This window comes from Prionailurus viverrinus, chromosome F1 (assembly GCF_022837055.1).
Source record: "Prionailurus viverrinus isolate Anna chromosome F1, UM_Priviv_1.0, whole genome shotgun sequence".
NCBI lineage: Eukaryota > Metazoa > Chordata > Mammalia > Carnivora > Felidae > Prionailurus > Prionailurus viverrinus.
In genome coordinates, this window is record NC_062577.1 from 24,982,979 (window position 1) to 25,002,913 (window position 19,935).

At 43.0% G+C, this 19,935-nt stretch overlaps 1 long non-coding RNA gene across 3 annotated transcripts in view; it reads left to right on the plus strand.

The window, feature by feature from the left end:
- Positions 1-4,516: 4,516 nt before the first annotated feature.
- Positions 4,517-19,935, plus strand: part of LOC125155435 (uncharacterized) — a 69,509-nt gene continuing 54,090 nt past the window's right edge. For all 3 annotated transcript variants that reach the window (XR_007148215.1, XR_007148216.1, XR_007148217.1), the window contains exons 1-2: positions 4,517-4,579; positions 5,162-5,281. This is a non-coding gene — a long non-coding RNA (uncharacterized LOC125155435). The remainder of the gene's footprint in view (positions 4,580-5,161; positions 5,282-19,935) is intronic.

A 19,935-nucleotide genomic window follows, 5' to 3' on the forward strand; every position in this document is an offset into this window, starting at 1 on the left:
GGCCTGCTTGGGATTTTCTCTCTCCCTCTCCCTCTGCCCTTCCCTGCTCGTGCTCTCTCTCTTTCTCTCTCTCCCTCTAAAATAGATAAACATTTAACAATAAATAAATAAAAAGCTAGTTTAAAAGGAAAATATGTTTAGTCAGCTTGCCATGTAAGAGTATATATTTTAGGTGTATCTAAAGCATCTGGGAACCCTTTATTTAGAGACAAAGAATAGAGAGACAGACCTCTGGCATTTTTCCTGTAAATATACTTTGGAGTGGATGTGGCATATTCTGTAGTTATCTCCCAATTATCAAGTAATTGCGGAAATAAAGTTGAAATGTAGCGTCTCGTTTCCAACTTTTTCTCAATCATTTTAACTGAATCAAACAAACATTAGTCGCTTCCTCTGAATCTCTTCGGGAATAGCTTATAAAATATAAACCAACTACTTAAAAAAGGATGGACTTCCACTTCCTCTTTTCTTTTCCTTTCTTTTTTTCTATTTTTATTTCTCTGATGTATCTTCTAGGCCAAGTGTGAATCTAAAAGGCTCACAGCAGACAAAGGAAGAATTGAACGTGCTTCACTGTGTGAAATGAACAGATCAGATTGTACCCTTTCAGTTTTCAAGGGTTACAGAATGTTTCCACTTAGTGTTAATTTTAGAGTTAAATAAGAAACAAAGAAGAAATACGCTGCTATAAAAATCTCGGGTTGGCACTGCCTTTCATAGATAAACGGGTTCTAATCTCTTTCAGCTCTCTGTCCTCACTTGGACCTCACTTAATCCACTTGGTTGACTAATTATCCTTGGAGGGGAGACTTCACTCCTGGCTCCTTCCTGCTTCTCAGTTTCCCTCCCACCCTCCCACCCCCATTTCCTCCTCTGCCTCTCTCCTGCAGGACTAAGCACTTCCTCATCTCTGTTTTCTGATACTCTCCCAGAGGGCTTAATTTCTCTTATTTCCCTTTGTTTCTTCATTGGTACCCATCTCCACTGCCACTCTCTAACTAGACCGTGGCTTCCTTCACTGCAAGGACTGAGCCATATCCATACTTGAATCATCAATGCCCGGCACAGTACCTGGTGCATGGTAGGTGGTTACAAACATACTTCGCACGTTGTAGGCAGTTACAAATATTTGTTTAATAAATGAAACCTTACCACAGAAACAAAACATAACAAGATCGCCACCTCTACTCCACAGAAAGAAGCCACAGAACACCCTTCAAACCACCAAAGGCCCCCCCAGGGAAGGAATTCTCTTGGGCAGGGACAGCTGTGTTTCGAACTGGCCCACTGGCTTGGATTCAGATCGTCTGCTTTCTTCCACCAGTGGGTATAGGTTTGAAGTGCTTTTTGTGACCGCCACATTTTGTAGTTCCCCTAACCCTTTTTCTGGGATGTCAGAGTTCGAACCTTGGAACCCAGTGGGCTGAGACAACATGCATGCCGCATGCACCGGCTGTCATTGCGGGGCTTCGCTGTACACAACACTCTGCATGAGCTGGCTCATGAGACACACGACTCGTGTCATTTTCCCTGTAACCAGGGGTGACCTGGAGCACTTCAGGCCAGGAGGAAATTAGCTTCTTGCACTCTAGCTCTGTAGTTCTGACTGCAGATGAGTCTGGGCACCATCTCGGCATCCATCAACATGACTGAATTAGTTCCTGCTCTATCTGATGGTAATGGCAATGGCGCCCGGCTGCAGGAAAACTTCCTGCTTGGCTAAAAGAGGTTGTGACCTGCTTGCACATGGATTTAATGGAAGCGTGAAAATCTGCATTTAACTAAAGCTGTAGTATCAACAATTAGAGATGCAGTAACATTAACTGGGCAACCTCTCTTAAAACCCAGTGACTAAGAAGCCATTAGCTATTGAAATGTTGTGAATTAGTTTAATATGTAAGAACGGTTACTAAAATTTGAGATCTGTCTGTGAAGCAGGCACTTGGTGGGGGCTGGGGAATGCGAGACTACAGCAGGTGTCGGAGAGAGAAGTGGTTTGGTAGGACAGGCATTGGTTACTAAAGACCACAGACCTGGCACTGTAGAGAAGATTAGGGGTGACCCAGAGGCTGTCCTAAGCACTTGGAGAATTGGGTGAGTGATAGAGAAGGTTAAGAAAAGAATTCTAAGAGAATTAATGAAAGACTGAGACTGGGTGGCTCAGTCAGGTGAGCATCCAACTTCGGCTCAGGTCATGATCTCACAGTTCGTGAGTTTGAGCCCTGCATCAGGCTCTAAGCTGTCAGCATGGAGCCTGCCTTGGATCCTCTGTCTCCCTCTCTGCCCTTCCTCCTCTCGTTCTCTCTCTCTCTCTCTCTCTCTCAAAAATAAACATTAAAAAAAAAAAAAGAATTCTGAAAGGGAGAATCAGAAGACCCCTAAATGTTGTGTGGAAAATAGTTCTCATTGCATTTGTGATCTGCAAATATGCTCTCATCTGGTAAGATGAAGAACGGTAGGTTGATCTAAGGCGGGACGTGCAGGAAATACTATGGGCAGCGTGGATGAAACTGTGAGGTTCTGGTGATTTGTAACATAACATTTTTTTTTTAATCTTCAGAAGTAACATATATGCAGGAAACTTGGAACACCCAAAAAGGCAAAATGGACCCAACAAACCAATAAAAACAAGTAATTCTATGTCCCAGATATAACGAGTGTTCCATTTTCGGCACAGATGCTTCTGGTCTTCTGTTTCTGCACATATCCATGCATGTGCATATCTTTTCCAGAATGTAAACTACACCTTACTGCACATACTGTTCTACAGTCTGGGCCTGGTATATCTTGAAACATGCTGATGAGGTTGCCGTAAGCAATTTTTCTTTATCTTTCTGTTGTTCTGTACACTCCGTCCTTCCCCCACCCACCTCACTACCCTAACCCAGGGAGGGTGATCCCACAGAGACTGATTGCCAGGGACTGACCTTGCTCCACCCAGGGGCCTCTTTGTTCGCCGACAGGGTACAAGGGCTCAGCTTAAAAAAGATGGCAAGGCTCTGCAGATTTGTACATTACTTTGCATATATTTTCTTCCTAAGTAGAAGAGGCTTTTAAGTAAGCGTGTAAGATAAAACAAAATGGATTGATTAATGTAATCTACAGCCTAACATTCAGGGCCTCCCGTTTGTGGAACTAAACCACAGAATCACAGCCTGGGGTAAGAAAGCCGACTCTGCACGCACAGGAAGGAGCTGAGATCGGCCGAAGGAGACACGCATTCATAGTACATACCAGGGTAGCTGCCCTATACCTTCTCCCACCTCCAGGGCTTTATATTCTTGACACTGGCGATAGGGGGGCAGTGGTGTTGAGCCTCCGTCGGGCCCCGCCTCTCCTTCCTCCTACCACTGCCTTAATTCAGTCCTTATTTCTCATGTGGACTACTGCAAAGCCTTATCCCTGTCTTTTTACCCCTAATCTTGCCCCTCTCTACTCCATCCTTGCCATTTGCAGTGAAATAATCTTTCTAACTTGAATCTCTCTGTCTGTTTGTGTTACCTACCACTATGTAACAAGCCATTCCAAAACTTAATGTTATAGAACAAGCACCATTTTATTATGTTCGTGGATTCTGTGGGCCAGGAATTCAGGCAGAACATAGCAGCATTGGTTTTTCTCTGCCCTTTGCTATCTGGAGCTTGGATGACTTGTGTGGTTGAGACCAGAAGAGCTGGAGTCGGAAAATGTACTCCTAAGCTTCTTCTTCACTTGCACATCGGTGCTTGGACTGCAATGCTGAAGGACAGGTTCAGCTGGGATTCTTGTCTAGAGAATCCATGTGGCCTCCTCAATATCATGGCCTTGGGGTAATCAGATTCCTTTTATGGTGGCTCAGTGTTTCAAGTGCTAATGTCTCCAGGGATCATGGTGGAAGCCTCCTGGCTCTTTATGACCTAGCTTCAGAAGTCACATGGCTTCATTTCCACTGAATTCCATTGGTCCAAGCAGTCACTGCCTGGCTCTTAAGTCAAGGGAAGGGGACATAAATTCCACCTCTAGATGAGAGCAATGTCAATAATTTTGTAGCTATGTTTTTAAACATACCTACCTACCTACCTATCTACCTATCTACCTACCTATCTGTTGAATCTATCCATCCAACAATCTTCTAGATTTGTATAAACATAAAAGACAATTTCAAAATATATACACCAAATTGTTAAAGATGAGAGGGAAGGAGACATCTCTATACTTCCAAAGGAGGAGAAGACTAGTGGGATTACAGTAATTTTTATTTTGTACAGAAAGTTGCTTCCCCTATAATCTCAAGCCTGATAATACTATGGCATGTCCTAAGTTGGCACATTCTTTTTTTTTTTTTAATGCTTATTTACTTTTGAGAGAGAAAGACAGAGTATGAGCAGGCAAGGGGTAGAGAGAGAGGTAGACACAGAATCTGAGGCAAGCTTCAGGCTCTGAGCTTTCAGCACAGAGCACAACATGGGGCTTGAACTCATGAATTGTGACATCATGACCTGAGCTGAAGCTGGACACCTAACTGCCACCCAGGCTCCCTGTAGGTTGGCACATTCTAAAAGGAAATGCTAGACCCCCTAGCTATGGAGGGCATGCAAAGGTATTGGGAAATGGCCCTGCCAATATTAGCCCACTTCCCACCTTCTATGGAAGAGAGGCCAGAAACATTCTGTAGGGGCAAGGGCTTCTTTCTAGTGAGTCGTATGAGTGCTGTGTTCCACAACCCATCGCATCTCTACTCTGCCATCTCTACTCTGCCATATGCTCTCACCTTAACCTAAGTTCTTCACAAGAACTATTTGGAAATCTTGACCTGTGTCTTCTGGAGTTTGAGGGACATAGGGGATGGTGGCTGACTTTCACCACAAGAAGGCTGAAGGTGAAAAGCTAGTTGGAGGGGACTGCCTTGCAGCAGAATGAAGAGAGAAGGTTCTGTGGCAGGGCACTGCACTTCCTTAGATGAGTGCGCCATGGAATGGAGGGGGCACTCATTCCTGGGCCACCTGTGAGTGGTGTGAGGGATGCCACCCAAGAGAACCACTTAAAGGGTGAAGAGATCTGGCAGAAGGGCACTCTAGCCAGAGGTCCCTAGTAGATGGATCTCCGAGGTACATATGCCATACCAGATGACGACAGTGTCAGTCACACAAGTGGGAACCATTTGCACCTACTCTTTCCTCAGGGGCCTGAGGAAAGAGCAACTTGGTGAGCAGCAAGCAGAAAAGCTAACCACGACTTCCTTCTGCACTTCAGCTTCCAAGATTGAAGCAAGCCTGTCTAGAGGAATGAGAGACGTTTGCAAGTGAGTAAAAGACTGAGTATGTAATACTAGACTTGATAAGATTTTACAGCACTCGATGGAGAGCATTCTTGTGACTGAATAGGATCAGAAAAAACTAAGAATTCGTTCTAGAATGAGTTTTCTAGAGCAGCAAGAGAAAGAATAAAAAGTTGTTTCTTCCTAGAGCCATGGTGTGTCCAGAACATTCAATACATCAATTATATGATTTTTGTGCTTTTCTGATTTTCCAAATTTCACTTGGAACACATATTGCTTATTCTTTATTTTTTTAATTTATTTTTTATTTATTCATTTTGAGAGACAGCATGAGCAAGGGAGGGGCAGAGAGAGAAGGAGGGAGAGAATCCCAAGCAGGCTCTGTGCTATCAGTGCACAGCCCAACATGGGGCTTGATCCCTCGACCCTGGGATCATGACCTGAGCCAAAATCAAGAGTTGGACGCTTCACTAACTGAGCCATCCATATGCCCCTTCTTGTTATTATTTAAATGTATATCTAATCATTTTCTTTCTGTGCTTAAAACTCTTGAATGTCTTTGCACTGTCCTCAGTTAATTTTTAAACATGGTTTATAAGGCTTTTTACTATCTAGCATCCTCTCCCAGCCACCTCTCAGCCACACATATCCTGTAGTCCAGCCATATGGACATAAAGATTCTATTTATTTATTTGCTTACTTACATTAATTATTATTATGTTTTGTAAGTAGGCTCCAAGCCCATGGTGGGGCTTGAACTCATGACACTGAGATCAAGAGTCACGTGCTATACCAACTGAGCCAGTTAGGTGCCCCTGGACATAAAGATTCTAAATGCATCATGGCGTCCTGTGTTTGTCCTCAGCTCATGTTGTTCTTTTGGCCTAGATATCCCTCACCCTCATCCTTGTCTGAAGGCCTGTCTCCCATCCACCCTTCACCTCTGCGATCTAAAAAAGCCTCAAAAAAAAAAATTTTTAAAAAGCCTCAGCTGAAGAGTTTCCTTAGGCCAGAGATTGGGCTGTCGAGTTGGTATGTCCAGTGCTTATGACCAGGTAACCCGTAAGCACTCTGTTTCCCATCCTATAAACAAACCTTCCATCATGCAAATCATGGTTGGTGCTCAGTCAATGTTTAGTGAAGAAAGTCAGAAGAGGTTAGGAAGCATAGTCTTTGGTCATCTTACTAAAGATGATCACAGGAGTTAAGTTCTTTATGCCTTGCTGAAGTGAGGCAGGGAATACCAGGAAAAGCTTTGGAAGGATGGTGACTCCCCAGTGTTGATGCAGTTTATCTTCTGCCCAGCTGCAGGCTGGCCACCAACTTGCCTAAACAGTGACCACTTTTACCTGAACTAGACCTTGAAATGTGAAAGACCCTGTCCTTGGCATAGCTTGTTGCTCTGTTCTAATTTGGTCTTGGTAAAATTACTCACTAGATTTCTAAAAATTTTTTAATGTTTATTCATTTTTGAGAGACAGAGAGAGACAGAGCACAAGCAGGGGAGGGGCACAGAGAGAAAAGTATCCGAAGCAGGCTCCAGGCTCTGAGCTGTCAGCACAGAGCCCTACGCAGGGCTCAATCTCATGAACCATGAGATCATGACCTGAGCCAAAGTGGGACGCTTAACCAACTGAGCTACCCAGGTGCCCCTAAAATTACTTATTAGGTTTCTGACTTGTGGGTCTTTCTCCTGAGCCCTGTTCTCTGCCAAGAAGATTTGATCATATGTGGAGTGACAAAGGTGGGATGTGAGGATCTTAAGAAAACTTTGGGACTAGAGTAAAAGATTTAGAAATCACACGTGCTGAGAAGGTTGGATCACACAGTTTGGGTAACTTCCAATTTTGCCTCAGAACTTGGTGCCATGGTTTTCTCAAGCTCTTTTTGCATTTCAATCTAATGAAACACAGTTGTTCTTTTGGTTTTGCTTTCTTCTGTTTTGTTTTGCAGCAAGCCATTACTTCTGTTATTAGGCAGTCCATTAATAGTCCATTATTAATCCAGAATCAGGCGCTAGAGTTGCAGACTTTATTTCCAACTTTATTGGGACTTGTCTGCCTCTTGGTTCTCTTGGCTATTAATATGAATAGGCAGCCATGGAGTTCTCAGTTCCTTGGATGGGAAGGATTACAATACTTCATAGTTATGAGATACTGAAAGTTTGCAGATATTCTGGAATTTTAAAACACACTATATCATCTGAATTTCATAAAAACCTATAAAGGAAGTATAACCATCATTTTAAAGATTTTACAGATGAAGAAAGTGAGTAGCAGCAAGTTGAGGTGATTTGTCTGAGGTTATAGAGTTAATTAGTGCTGGATCTAGGACTCTGCTGATGGTAAATTGAGTGTTCTGTCCTGTAGTGCACACATGGCTTCCTCTATCTCGGTTAGTTCATGGCCTTGTGTCAATATGATAAGGCCATTAATAACTGACTGTATAGCCACTTGTGGTTAAGAATTTAGAACAAAATCAATAATGACCATACCTCCTGGATGACTATTTCAAAATCATTCCAGGAGGTAGCTGGGTTCATCTGAAGTGTTTAGGTAAGTAAAAAGTATATCAAGAATTCACTTAACATGTTGATTTTCTTAAAGCCAGCAGGGTTTTTGGTTCAGATCATTCTGATGATGATGTCAGAAGTAAGTGCTGTGTCTTTAATAAATACTCACACTCGCTTCCTTTCCCTTGGTAGCAGAACTTGGCCAATGGCATATTGGAAAGAGAGTTATGCCTCCTTAGAGGGCTTCTAGTCTGTCCCTTGAGATAAATCTGTAGGGCAAGTTAGGGATGATTTTCATTATGGAAAATTTGACATTAATTCTCTTAATCTAGATATACAGTCTTGTTTTTACTTATTTAGAGAGCAAAAATTTCCTCTGAATAAATGGAACAACAAATATGGCTTGTTAACGATAGGATTCAAGTCTCTGCTTGCCAATTACTTAGCAGTGACCTTGGGTAAGTTACTTAAACCCTCCAAGCCACTGTTTCCTCATCTATTAAGCTGGGATACTGACACTCCCAGTAAGAAAATGTCTTGGTGCCTACTGAGTATCTATTTCCCCAATACCTACTTGGGGATCCTCTTCTCCTACTCTGTATCCCTCTGGTCTGGTTGGGGTCTCCATTACCTCACTCCAGGAATGCAGAACATGACTCAGGAGAGACTCTATGAGGCCCCTGGCCAGGAGACCAGTTCAGGGATGAGCATGTGACCCCATCTCATTAGAGTGCATCTGAGCACTCAGGAGGAAGCTCTCTGTTTCCCACTGAGAATAGACACTGGAAGATCATCTGGCTGGAGCTGCCCAGTCACCTGCCCCAACATAGAATCTGAGAACAAAGGCAACACGCAAAGGAAGGTGGAGCCAATCCAGGAGATGGAGGGAGACAAGGTCCTGATAACATTGTTAGAATACAGTCATGTCTGAAGTCAGCCCCTATACCTGTCTTGTGAGCCGGTAAATGCCCTTTGCACTTATACCTGATTGGTTCGGGTAAATCAAGAGGATCTTAAATGAAACTGCCTAAATTTGAGAAGAAAATAATGTACAGGTTTCTCCCACTATGTGAAAGTAGAGCATTCCTATGAAAACTTTCATAGCTGAAATGACCTAAAGCAAAGAAGCAATTACCATTTTGTAAAAGGAAAAATTATCTTTAAATTTCTTCCTGTTATTAAAAAGATGTACTAAGGTAGGTCTTCTGTAAAGGTGAAGTGGCATAAAATGAACTTTCAGACAGAAGGGGAAATGTGTATCGTAGAATGCTTAGCAAAATAACCTGGTCACAGCAAGTGCTCAATGAAGGTTAGGTTGGTTGTGCTTCATATGAAGTTTGGCTCAGAAAAGAGGAGCTTCATACTTACTTTGAATATCGAACAAATTTTGTCAGGCATGGTAAAGAGCCAGTCTTCATGGCACGCTAAGTCCCATGAGGTATGATTAGAAGTCCCAAGAAGGCTTTCCTATCCTCTAAAACACCTCTCGTTCTTTGGTACAGAAAGCTCTAGATGTCAAAAATAGCACTCTTCCCTTTGTTTTAAGATCTTTAGAGAGAAGTTCCTTACTTAGCCATAGTGACTGTGTGATTGAGTTCATTAGCTCCACTGCTGAGGGCAGATTTTATGACAGTGGCCCATAAAGATAGTGGAGGCCACTGGGCAGCTGGGGGGAGCAACAGAAAGATGGCCGCACCCGAAAGAGACTGCAGGACTGAACATCCAACCATCTTCCTTCAGTGTCGGTGCTCTGGCTGTGCCTGGTAGCCACCCTCAAGAAGGTCCAATCTGATGTTTTAGAAGAAAGCTATTTGGCAGAAATGGCCAGACACGTGCTTGTTAAACAGCAAGAACTGCATGTAACCCCATCCTCCTCTTCTGCACACATAGCCCCAGATGCTAGCCCCCAGCTGCAGATATTCCGAGGGAACCAAGGACCACAGGACAGTGGTGGCCAAAAGGCAGTGTAAGTAGCCCAAGGCTGGGGCTGGGGCTGAGGAATGACTACAGATGACAGTAGAATCAAAACTCTGCTCCTGTCAGGTGTGCACCTTGGTCATCCGTGATTCTTGCCTGCAAAGGAGATGACTAGATACAGAGAATGGAGAAGCCACCGGAGCTGAATATGGGGTAAACAATTTCAAGTTCTGTCAGAACATGGACAGACATGCTCTTGGGTAAAGACCTGAGTCATAGTTCAAAGAAATTAAGCAGAGATTCCTGGAAGCAACAGTCCAAACAACCTCAGATGCCCTACTTAACCCTCCAGGCTTCAACTCCCTCCCTTCCCCCTTTCCTTTCTTTCTTCATTCCTTCCCTTCCTTTTGTCCTTCTTTCCATCTTTTCTCTTTTCTTCTCTTCCTTAACTTAGAGCCCTTGTTTTCCTCCTTGTAAGCATATATACCCCCAAAAGTCTCATTGTTTTGATATGAGTAGTTTCCTCCTCAAAGTCTCATTCTGTGGCTGTATGGACATTCCCTGCTTCTCTTTATTCACTAGCCAATACCTGTCAGCAGCAGAATGCCAAAGATTTGTGCCCCCCTCCCCCTGCTTTGCTGGAATGCTCTAAGCCACCGTCATACAGGTCAGAGCACAGAGCTCCAGGGAAGGTAGAATACCACTTCCTGAGCCTGATGACTTATGGAAATAGGCTGCTTCTATGTACATGTTATTTAGGCTAAGTACCTGTACCACCTGAAATTACTGTGAATTTTTTCCCCACGCTCTAGAATAAGTTGCACTAACATTTTATCACTTTCTCTTTCATTTTCACTCACCCTGTCACCCTTTATCTCATAGGTGCATTTCAATAATTTTTCTGCACACACACCCCAGTTTGTATTAGCCCCAATACAAATGAGCATTTCTAAGTGTCCCTATCTCTGCAGAACATGCATAAGATAATCTGTCTGACAGAAAAAAAAGTATGCAAGATACACAGGAGTGAAAGAGAATTATTTATCATAGACACCATTAAATAGAATGTTATGAATAATAATGTTCTCATCTTATGAATAATAGGAGACTAAGCATCAAGTTGGGATATTTTAGCTCCCTCAAAATCATATTCCCTATCAGCAACTTGATCCCACAATTTAGAAACATTTTTCTATAGTAAAGAATTTATTAACTGTCTTCCATTAGACAGGGTTCTCCAGAGAAACAGAAAAGATAGATAGATAGAAAGAAAGATAAACAAGGAATTGGGTCCCATAATTATGGAGCTGAGAAGTCCCACCGATTGCCATCTGCAAACTGGAGACACAGGAAAACTGGTGTGTAGTTCTAATCCAAACCTGAAGGCCTGAGAACCGTGGAAGTCTGGCTGCAGGTACAAGAGAAAGCCAATGCCCCCGCTCAAGTAGTCAGGCTAAGGGTGAATTCTTCCTTCTTCAGCATTTTTGTGCTAGTCAAGTGCTCAAAAGAGTGGATAAAGCCCACCTACATTGGGGAAGGCAATCCATTTTACTCAACCGACTGATGCAAATGCTAGTCTCATCCAAAAACACCCACAAATAATGTTTAACCAAATATCTGGGCATCCTGTGTCCCAATCAAGTTGATACATAAAATTAACCATCACATGGCTCTGTGATGAAAGTAATGATATTAACTAAAATGTAAACAGTGATAATAACCTGACAGATCAAAATATGCAGCACACTTGAACGATGCAAAGATTCTCAACAAATATTTATTGAGCAACTACAATGTACCAGGCATCGCCTGAAACGGGAAACAGGAAAGGTCAAGAGTGACTGACCCTGCTTTGGAGGGTCAGGAAAGATTGTACAGAGCCAGTAACACTTCAGTTGAGTTCTATAAGAAGGTTGAGTATTCATAAGATTATCAAGGGGAAAAGGTTATTTTGGGCAGGGGGAAAAGGACCATTCTAGGAGGTATGACTGGCTCCATGAAGTCATGGAGGACTGTTCTGGGAAGTGTGAGTGGTTCCAGAAGACTAGAGTAAAAAGCTACTATGAAGGAGAGGGTCAGAAAATGTACAGGGATAAGTAGAGGCTAGCTCACGAGGGCCTTGTAGGTTGGGGTACCCACTGTGGGTTGCCAGCCCATGAGCCATTTCTCCTTCTTGAGAACAGAACTTTGATTTTGTTCAGGTGAAAGGTGCCCAGGGCCAGGCCATAAATCACAATTGGGCTAAGCCAATCTAGGAAACCCCCTTTTATCTTTGATAAAAATGCTTGGTCTAAAGCTGGGTATGGCACTCAGTTCTGGCTAAAAAAAAAAAAAAAAAATAGAAGTCTGGTGGAAGGCATTGAGGTAAGAGTTTCATCTTTGATTTAACAAGGGGTGCCTGGGTGGCTCAGTCGGTTAAGCTCCTGGCTCTTGGTTTCGGCTCAGGTCATGATCTTGCGGTTTCCGTGGGTTCGAGCTCTGCATCGGGCTCTGTGCTGGCAGTATGGAGCCTGCATGGGATTCTCTCTCCCTCTCTCTCTGTTCCTCCCCACTCGCACTGTCTGTCTTCCTCGAATAAAATTTAAAAAAAAAAATTGTGTAACAGGAGGAATTCCCTTTTTCCTCCCTCCCTTCCTTTGTGATTTGGATGTTATCATACAAGGATGTGCACATAAGCATATTGTGACCCTGATGAAAGCCTGCATATGACAACCACCCAGTGAGGATAGAAGAGAAAGGACAGAAGTGTTGGAGTCTCCAACAACATCACAGAGTCACCAGACCAATTGTAAGACTACCTATTTTAGGAACATCCTATGGTTAAAGCCACTGTGAATTTTGCTTGCAGCCAAATTTGTACCAAAGCTGTCAGTGCCAAGGATGACATCTGAATATATGGCTAAGGAGTTTGGACCTTAATCATGAAAAGAGATGGGAGCAGTGGAAAGGTTTACGCAGGGGAATGAGTTGCCAAATTTGTGCTTGAAAACCATGACTCCGGGAGCACCTGGGTGACTCAGTCGGTTAAGTGTCCAACTTTTAATTTGGGCTCAGGTCATGATCTCATGGTTTGTGAGATCCAGTCCTGCGTTGGGCGTTGCACTGATGGCACAGAACCTGCTTGGGACTCTCTCTTTCCCTCTCTCTCTGACCTTCCCTCCCTCTCTCAAAATAAATAAACTTAAAAAAGAAAAGGAAAGAAAAGAAACACCATGACTCCAGCTGCTGTGCACAGAATGGGCTGGCAATGGAAGAAAGCAAGGCAGAGAGATCAGTTATTAAGCTGCTGCAAGTGCCCAGGAGAGTAGGTGGAATCTAAGCAAAAGAAGTCATACTGATGACTAGGGAGAGGGGGACCAGGCCGAGAGCTAATTTTAAGTCAAAATAACTTAACGACTAAGTGCATGTGGCAGGTGGAGGAGACAGGAGAAGCAAGGATAGCTAAGGGTCTGTGGCTCAGTTGACTTGAAAGACAGGACATCTGACGCTAATTTTGGCTTTGCCACAAGCTAGTCGAATGTTCCTAGGCTATTTTCTTCATTTTGAGAGGGTCAGATTAGAAATATGATAGCAGATAGATGTCATCTCTCCTGACGGTTCCAACTCCCAGGAGCATTGTTTTACTAAAGGGACCAGGAGGACCACCCTGGGGAAGGAAGAACCCCTCTCACTCCACTAGATCCTTAGGTTTATCTGTGTGCAAAGCTGGCTGGTGGTGACTTTGAGCTTTTGTCTGCCTTTTCTGCTTAGATTGACAGCAATTTGAGGAGTGGGGCAGAGGGCATCATGACGCATGGGTGATGTCCAAGCATGTAAAGTCAGCAAAACATCATTTCCCATATATCCTCAAGACTTACCCTTTATTAAACTTCTCATATGAAGCCTTGTTCACATCCCCTAGGATTCACTACTGGGCATGGAGATCTTTTGCCTCTGCAGTTTCTTTACCATCCAGATCTGCCAGCCACAAAGGGCAACAATTTGCACTCAGACAAAACAGTTGTTCCTTTTTAAATGAGGGCAAGAAACAATGGAACAGGTACCAAAGGATGTCTTTACGTCCGGGGCGGGGGGGGGGGGGGGGGAGGGGGGGGCGGGGAGGGAGATGATGCAAACCAGGGATAAAGCCCAGAAACTGTTGCCAGGATACAAGACTGCTGGGTTGCAGAGGTCACAGAACCAAGGAAAGGGTTTCACAAGTGACTAATTAGTTTTGTTTTATTTCTCCTTGTAGAGAGATTGCCTCAGGCTCACCAAGACTTACTACAGTTCAAATACTTGATCTTTCTCACTCCTATATCACATTTTTTATATTAGTTTCACACTTTATCTCATTGAATAGGGGGGGATGGCTGAGAAACACAAGGTCCAGACCCTTCCCTCTATTCCAGGCAGTTCTGTAAAGGCCATCCCGGCTCCAGAACTCCCCGTGGGATCAGCTGAGACCTCTGTTGCAACTACATCATAATTCAACATCTCTCCCTGCTAGTTCTGTTTCATGCCATCTCTTAGAGGGATTGTTCCTGGTAGCACTCCCCAATAAACTTCTTGCATCTGTCAAAGAAAAACCAGAGCCGGGCAGTAGGTAAAGCAGTAAAAACATTTTATTCAGGAACTATTGCAATAGAAGAAAAGAGGTCTTGGTATAGAACTGGGCTCAATTCCAAATACAACAAGGACAAGCAGTGGGGATTTATAGGCAAGGAACAGGGTTGGGGGTCAGTGGATGGAAAATTACGAAGAGGAAACATCAGGGGTGAGGGAGGATTCTGACGAAAATGAGTTGGCCAGATTCTTGCTGGTGGCAGCCCAGGGTGATGAAGTATCTCCTAGGGGAGACTAGGGGATGAAGAATTTGATTGGATATAGAGGGTGATCAGATATCCAGGGTGGAGGATTCTCTGTAAACTGACTTAGGATTTTTGCTAAAACTGGGGGATGAAGTTTTGATAAGGACAGACACTGAAGTCCAAGGTCAAGCCTAGTTGAGAAGAAGCCTTAGGAGACTGACTAGAGTTTGGTCAAGGAGACAGTATTCACATGCAAATTTCTGTCTGTTTCCTGGGGAACCTGACCTATGACACCAACATAGAATCATCCATCAATTCTATTTTTCCAGACAAGTGTGTGCATGCACACACAGACACACAGACACACACACACTTCTATCTATTCTTACTGTTATCATTTTATTATTTTTTAAAAAGATAATTTAATTCCAACAAAGAAAGAAGCAGAGACTTAGAATTAAAAATGTTTTGAATTAAATAAGTTTAGTTCAATTAAGAAACAAAACCACTAGCTAGACAAAGATTTCTTAGGACATAAAAAGCATGAACCATAAAAGAAGAAATTGGTGGATTAGATTTCATCAAAATTTAAGACGCTGCTCTTTAAATGCCACTAAAAGACAGGCACAGATTAGAACAAAATATTTGCCAAAAATACATCTGTAAAGGACTTGTTTCCAGAAATTCTCCCAAAGCAATAAGACTACAAACAACTCATTTTTTTATATGAGCAAAAGCTCTCTTGATTAAAAAAAAAAAAGACAAAGAAGTGGAGGGGGGTGGTGTCTGGGTGGCTCAGTTTGGTTAAGCCTCCAACCCTTGATTTCGGCTCAGGTCATAATCTTGCGGTTCGTGAGACTGAGCCCACATTGGGCTTTGCACTGACAGCACAGAGCCTGCTTGGGATTCTTTCTCTCTGTCTCTCTCTCAAGATAAATAAACATTTTTTTTAAAGAGAGAGAGAGAGAGTGAGAGATGGCATATAAGCCCACGAAAAGATGCTCAATCTCATTATTAGGGAAATGCAAAGTAAAACCACAATGAAATGTCACTGCACACCCATTAGAATGGCAAAAGCTAACAAACAAACAAACCAAAAAACAAATCCTAATAACACCAAATACTGACAAGAATGTCGAGTAACTTGAACTCTCATACATTGCTGGTAGGAATGCGAAATAGTACAGCCATTTTGGAAAACAGGGTGGCATTTTTTTTATAATGTTAAACATACATTTACCATATGACCCAGCAATCCTACTCCTACATACTTACCCGGGATAAATGAAAACCTATGTTCACACACAGACCTGTATACAAATGTTTATAGCAGTTTATTCATGATTGTCAAAAATGGAAAACAATCTACATGTCCATCAGCTGAGAAATGGAAAAACAAATTATGGTACCACGAAACAATGGAATACTACTCAGCAATTAGAAGGATGAACTAATGAAACACACAATAACATGAATGAACCTCAAAATAATTATGCTAAGTAAAAGAAGCCACATACAAAAGGCTACCTATGTATGATTCCATTTATGACATTCTAGAAAAGAGGATATGAAGGCAAGCAGGGAGAGCAGGCAGTGGCTACAGAATCAAAAAAGAGGTTTTTTTCCACAGGTAGAATCTGGAATGTGTGTGTAGTTTGAGGAAGGAGTTAGTTTTGAGGGGAGAGACCAAAGTTACTGGAGGGGGGAGGTGAGCTGATTGACGAAGTAAGAAGACTAGTCAAAAATTTTTTTTTAATATTTCAATATTTATTTATTTTTGAGAGAGAGAAAGAGACAGAGCACAAGTAGGGGAGAGGCAGACACAAAACCAAAGCAGGCTCCAGGCAGCTCAGAGCCTGATGTGGGGTTCGAACTCACAAACCAAGAGACCATGATCAGCTGAAGTCAAACGCTTGACTGACTGAGCCACCCAGGTGCCCCTTGACTGGCCAAAATTCTTGATGGCCAACAACAGCAACCCAACTCAAACGCCCTGAAGCAAAAAGAGAAGTTTTTGGCTCACATAATTGAAAAACCTCCAAATTTAAAAACAATGTTACCAGTACTTACCTTAGGCCAGGCTGCTCTAACAAAATACCAGAGTCTGGGTGGTTTAAACAATAAACACTTGTTTCTTACCGTTCTGGAGGCTGAGAAGTCTGAGATCAGCATTCCAGCCTCGTCAGGGTCTGGTGAGAACTCTCTTCCTGGCTTGCACAGGGGCTCCTTCTTGGTATATCCTCACATGCAGGGACAGAAAGCAGGCTCTGGTCTCTTTTCATAAGGCACTAATCCCATCATGAAGACCTTACCTTCATGAGCGCATCTAGACTTAATCACCTCCCTGAGGCCCTGCCTCCAGATACCATCACGTAGGGGCTAGGGCTTTAACATGGGAATTTGGGGGACACAAACATCTGGTCCATAACAGTGCTCTAGCTTGGTGTTTCCTGGCCTCTTTTGCCTCTCCTCAGCCTTGTTCTAAGGCAGGCTTACTCTGTGTGACATAGCCAGGCTTATACTGGTCTTATAGTTGGGGTCCCAGGGAAAAGAATGCAACAAACTGTCCTCCAGTGCACCTGTTTATTCCTGAAACACACTCCAACTAGCCTTCTGTGAGTCACGGGCCCTCCTTGGAAAGCCAGAGTCCCATTACTGACATCCTAAAGCACATGGAAAGGGAAGGGGAGTCAGACAAGGAAGGGATGCAGGGCAGAGAGGAAAAAAAACAAAAAAAACGAAAAAACAAAAAACCATGGTAGATGTCTGTCATAGACCCATATACTTGGGCGGGGATAGAATTCAAAAGACAAATGAAGAAGTCATTCCGCTAGAGGACTCCTTCCTTTGAGTCAGAAGGGAATGGTGTAGGGGTGGCTGAAATGTAGAAAGGGTGGGTGGTTTTTACTGGGGAGAGGGAAATGTGGTCAGGAGAATACAGTCATTCATAACTGTCAGCCCCTTTTGAGCCTGCCTGAGAAAAAGGCCAAGCAGAGACAAACCATGCCAGGAAATACAGAGCTAGACGATTGTTATGGCTTGAATGTTTGCATGCCTCCTGCACAAGCTCTAAACTTCAATGTGATTGTATTTACAGGCCAGGTCTTGGAGAGGTAATTAAGTTTAGATGAGCTCATGAGGGTAGAGTCCTTATGATGGTGTTAGTGACCATATAAAAAGAGAACAGGGAGCTTGCTCTTCCTGTCTCTCATTCTTACTGTATGAAGGAAGAGGTGAGGTCCTTTGCTGAGAGTGAATGAGTGGAGGAATAGAGGCAGAGGACTTGGGAAGAGTGGTAAAGGTTTAGAAGAACTCTAGAGGCATGGGGAGACACACAAGGACAATCACAGGATTGCCACATGGCACTGAGGTTGGAAAGAAGCAGCTCTACCCATCCCTCAAGGCTTGGTTAAAATACGTTCTCCATGAAATTGTACCCCCATTGGAAAGTATCTCACACTCTTCCAGGCTTCAGGGCATGCAGGGCCACTGGTATTGTCCTTATCATGTTCGCACAGTACTAAGTATTCTGCCAGCCGCATCGATCAGGCTCCTGAGAATGGAGACTGACGGTTTGGATGGTGAGTTCAGATACTGATTACCTGAGGCTCTTGAGTTTTGGTAAGTGAGTAGTAAAAGTTTGGGTAGGGATGGATTTATTTAAAAACCTATCTGAATCTATTCAGTTTCTCAATTTGGGTAGTGAAAGTTCCAATAAAGTGTTTGAATAGCGAGGATAATACAGTTTGTGCCTGTGTGTGTTCATGCCTGTTAACTTGCCTGCTGTATTGTATTCTCTTGAGGGCAGAAGTCCTGTGTGACTAATTTTCATGTTTCTGCAGGTCTTAAATGTGATGGGTGCTCAATATTTGCTAAGTTAATAAATAAAAACCCCAAGCTTTCCTATCCTCGCTTTTTTTTTTTTTTTTTTGTTCCTACTCAACTTTACTGCTCCATTAAGATAATTTAAGGTGAATCCAAAAGAACAACTTTAAAGAACTGCTCTTGCGATTGGGACTGCTTCCAACTGCAATTAAAAGCAGGGCTTGTCTTTTACTTTACCCTCCCGCCCTCCCCTCCCCACCCCCATCAGACAAAACCTGAATCAATTTCAGGAGATGGATTTTGCTGCTTGTGTGAAATGTTCTGGCTTCTAGTCAAATGGACATTGCAGGACTATGTAAAAACGGCTTTGTTCTCCACACAAATGAATTCATTTAAGCAGCACACAGTTTCGATCTCCTGTTACCTTTTGGGAGGGTAAAGCATTAGAGAATTTTAAGGTACCATTATTGTATGAAAACTGCTGATTTAGGAATACCTGTGTGGTAAACAACTCGCTGAACCGCCTTACTGCATCTGAGATAAGGGAGCACATTGTTTATTGTGCCTGAAACCTGTTTCCAGTACAAGGATTGTACAAGCCTTGCTTAAGGAGGAACAATAATAACACGTAACCTTGAACATGCAGTACGCTTCGCTGCTTGTTCTTCGTTTGTAACTGTATCCTTCGATAAGGCTGAATCTCAGAGACGCCAACAAAGAGATAAAAAGATTCTGATAATAGCTGAAATGTTTTTGTTTCTGCATATTCGTGTGTGAATGAGGCTAGCATCAACACAGAGTTGGCGTTTAATAAATATTCATTGAAGGAGAGGATGAGTGAAGAAACATAGACTCCGTTGCTAGAGATTAAAGCTTAAAAAAGGCATTTTCCCAGGAGAAGACAAAAGAAACAAAATGCCTAGACCATGTTTTGTAAATAGCCCGGAATTGTGTTCAGGGACTCGGGAATTTGGAGAAAGAGAAGGAATACACATTTCTGTTGGTAGACTCAGGATAGAGGTTAACCAACAGCAAAGTGGTTCCTTCCTTCCATATTTCAATTCATAACAGCCACAAATGTTATTTGTCTAAATAGGAGCAAACAGGGAGGCACAACGTCAGATTTTATTTCCTTCTGCACTTCTAAGTAGCACTGTGGCCTTTGATGTGTCATACAATTCTCCTGAGCCTCAGTTTCCCCATTTAAAAAATGGATATAGTTCATGGGGGCTTATGAGAATCAAATACTACATATAAACATGTGTATGATTGAGCCTGGCATATTTATTCACTCAACAAATACTTACGTGCCAGGCACTAGAAATGTAAAGGCAAAAAAGACAAGATCTCGGGGCATCCGGGTGGCTCAGTCAATTGAGGGTCCAACTTCAGCTCGGGTCATGATCTCATGGTTCATGAGTTCGAGCCCCTCATCGGGCTCTGCTGTCAGCACAGAGCCCACTTCAGATCCTCTGTCCCCCTCTCACTCTGCCCTTCCCCCACTAGTGCTCTCTCTCTCAAAACTAAATAAACATTAAACAAAACAAAACGAGATCTCATCCCTTGAAGAGCTTTTCGTCTTGTAGGCAAGATACACAAATAAACATGAATTGAGATCATTATGGATGGTGCAC